The sequence below is a fragment of the Arvicanthis niloticus genome, chromosome 23 (assembly GCF_011762505.2).
Source record: "Arvicanthis niloticus isolate mArvNil1 chromosome 23, mArvNil1.pat.X, whole genome shotgun sequence".
Classification (NCBI taxonomy): Eukaryota; Metazoa; Chordata; class Mammalia; order Rodentia; family Muridae; genus Arvicanthis; species Arvicanthis niloticus.
The window spans coordinates 21,879,658-21,883,252 of NC_133430.1; the positions used below are offsets into that span (position 1 = coordinate 21,879,658).

At 39.3% G+C, this 3,595-nt stretch overlaps 1 pseudogene; it reads right to left on the reverse strand.

Annotated features, from left to right (window-relative positions):
• Positions 1-1,280: 1,280 nt before the first annotated feature.
• On the reverse strand, positions 1,281-1,381 carry LOC143437193 (U6 spliceosomal RNA; annotated as a pseudogene).
• Positions 1,382-3,595: the final 2,214 nt, after the last annotated feature.

Consider the following 3,595-nt stretch of genomic DNA (forward strand, 5'->3'; position numbering starts at 1 on the left):
TGAAAGGGACAAGCATCTATCCCATAGCACTCACAGAATCCAGGCTCTGTACCATTCAGTCACATAGGACATTGAAGTCTCTCCCAGAGAGGTTTACATCACCCTACACAGGTAGAGGGTGGGACTACAGGCTTCAGCCTTAAGAGATTTCCATATTAATGAGTTAGCTAAAGGCAAGAGGGCATAGCTAATTAAGCAACCCTCCTCCCCCTCTCCCTCCCTATTTATGTCAGGTCCTTCCCCCTGGCTTATGTGAGGGGTGCATATTCAGATTCAACTATCATCTGCCATGTCAATAAAGATCTTGGGATCCAGGACTTTCTCATGTTATTGGGCCCTGCCTTTGTGCTGCTGTCATGGAGAACTTCTCTGCTTTCCAGCCTCGGGAAGAGTCAAGAGTGTTCAAGCCAAGCAAGTAGAACAAGTAAGCACTTCCCACAGCGTGCTGTGCCAGAGCCCTCTCTTTCCCTTCCACCGGTCATGCACCTCTTCTCTGTTCTGCTGCAGGCTCCCAGAGCCCTAGAGCTCCCAGAGCCCCAGAATTGAGACCAATTGGCCCCTGGCCTTCTTTGTGCCCAGGGGTCTCCACTGGAGAGCCCTGCACCCCCTGCAGAATCAGGCTGAATTCACTCCCCACCCGGGGGCACCACAACACAACAGAGAACTCACTCCTACCAGGCCCTTCAGTTTTTTCCCTACATAATTGCTTAAATTTTCTCTTGATTTCGTTCTATATTTACTATTTGTTTTTTCTATATTGCCTTACTGCGCATAGACATGTACCTTGTATCTCTAATCTCTCCAGAACTTTTACCATGAAGGAGTGTTGAGTTTTGTCAAAGGTTTTTTGGCATGTAATGAGATGGTCATATGTTGTTGTTTTTTTTTTTTCCCAGTTTGTTTATATGGTAGAGTACATTGATGGATTTCATACAGTGAACCACCCCTACACCTCTGGGATGAAACCTAACTTGATTGTGGTAGACAATGTTTTTGAAGTGTTCTTTGATTCAGTTTGGAGTACTTTTTCATTGATGTATAATGGAAATTGTTCTGAAATTCTCTTTCTTTTTGAGTTTTTGTATGCTTTAGGTATCAGGGTGCTTATAGCCCATAAAATGAGTTTGACAATGTTCCTTATGTTTCTATTTTGTAGAATAATTTGAGGAGTATTGGCATTAAATCTTCTTTGAAAGTCTAGAACTATTCTACTCTAAAACCATCTGGCCCTGGGATTTTTTTTTCCTGTTGAGGGATCTTTAATAACTGCTTTTCTTTTCAAATAAAAAGAGTCATGAATTTGCCTATCATCTTTGAGCAGTAGCCATTCTAATCTTCTCTGTATCATTCCAATTTTTGTATATGTGCTGCCAAACAGCGTGGAGTCTCTGATGGAGGAGTTGGAGAAGAGACTGAAGGAGATGAGGGGGTTTGCAGCCCCATGTGGGGAGCAATAGTGTCAACTGGCCAGACCTCTCGCAGCTCCTGGAAACTGGTCCATCAGCTAAAGAGTACGCATAGAGAGACACGTGGCTCTGTCCATATATCTGGCAGAGGATGGCCTTGTTGGACATCAGTAGGAAGAGCAGCTCTTGGTCCTGTGGTGATTTGATGTTCCAATGTAGGGGAATTCCAGGGTGGAAAGATGGATGTATGTGGGAGAGTGGGGAAGCACCCTCACAGAGACTGTGGAGAGAGGATGAGATAGGGAGGTTCTGGAGGGGCGACCTGGAAAGGTGATAACATTTGAAATGTATATTTAAAAAATCCAATAAAAGGAAAAAAAATAAAGGACCTAATGATTCTTTTGATTCCCTTGGTATCTGTTATTCCCCCTTTCCATTCCTAACTTTGTTAATTTTGATATTCTCTCTATGCCTTTTAGTTTAGTTTGGCTAAGGGTTTGCCTGTCTGGTGGATTTTCTCAAAGATGCTGATGTTGCACAGTTTTGAGAAGTCCTTTCCAGGAGAGATCATATAATCTCACACAGGAATTACAATAAAAGAAGAAAGATCAGTGGTCACTAGGAGGAATTAGGCAATAAAAAACAACAAATAAAATGATACTCAGTCTTCCAGCTCTTCTTAAAACAAGAACACTCTGTTCTTCTTGTTCTATATGAACTTCCACCTGATACAGGATTTGTTAAGTGATGTCAGGTTAATTATGTTTTTGTTTTATTATTTGTACATGCCCACTTTATTACTCCTTGTAGTTTGGTGAAAAGATTACTTACCCTCTATTGAATCAGTCTGAATTTTTTTTAATCAGTGGTTAGCTTTTCCTGTATAGTTCTAGTTTAGATCATTTTCTTCAGTTTATTGGTTTATGAGCTTGCCCAGTACCATGACTATATTACTTTCATAACAATAGCTATGTTGCAGTACTTAATATGAGTGAGCCTTCATACTTTACTCTTCTATTATAAGAGTGGCTTAATTACTCTATGTCTGTGGTTTTACACACAAATTAATATAATACCATGGACCACATGTGTAAGATAGACTAATTCAATTTTGTTTGTAATTACATCCAAGATCATCTGTCAGTTCTGCTGCTGTCTACTCTGGTTCATAATCACTGATTATCTCATAGATCATTTCTTCCATATTTTTATAGTCATACTTTCATGCCTACTTAGTTTTCAATAGTATTCTACTCCAACAATCTTGAACTTTCTTTACACAATCCTATTTTCTCTATATTTCTATATTTAATAATCAACACTAACATTATTATATTTTAATACAGGTAACTGAACACTGCTCAGACATTCTAACTTATGTTCTTGGTCAGGTACTTCTTTGACACACACAGTATTTTTAATGTGTATACATTTTTACAAATAACTATTCCTGATACCATATCGTAATAGATGAGTCAATTCTATAACTTAATTGAAAGAGTTAAGTTTCCTATTTTCTCATAAATGCTTGCCTACCTCCATACACTGCTCAAAGACCATTTGGTCACTCTACATCCCCTACAACTTATCTTAAGTAAAATTAATCTTTATCACACACTCAAATATATTATTTGTTTTATTTTGTATTTGAGACAGGGTCTCCTTATATCACCTTGTCTGTCCTAGAACTTACTATATAGAATAGGCTGGCCTAGAAAAAATAGGTAGGTATATGTCTCTGCCTTGATGGTGGCCCTAATTTTTGCAACTTTTCCTGAGTTGCAATATTTCTTAGGGTTCACTATTTTCTCTGGTAAAGGCAACTCCAGTGGCTTCCATTTGGCCTTTCCAACCACAGTAACCCTCACATCACAGGTCAGGGAACAAATGATGTATTTTAAGTGTATCTGTCCTAATTATATGCTCTGGGACTGGAGAAATAACCACAACATGAGTTCATGGACCTTGTGAACCTACTGTGAGTCAGACTTCATACAACTCTCCATTAATTAACTAGCTTCCATAAACCCATGTAGCTGCCTGAGGCCACTTACCAACTGGGTTCTCCTGAAAGGGAGGCTGGAGATGAAGAAAGGAACAGAGGGCAAGAAAAGATAAAGCCAAGACAAAGTTCTCTGATCAAGGCTCAAAGTTTAATGTTCAGCTCTTAATTTAAAGGGGAAGTCCCA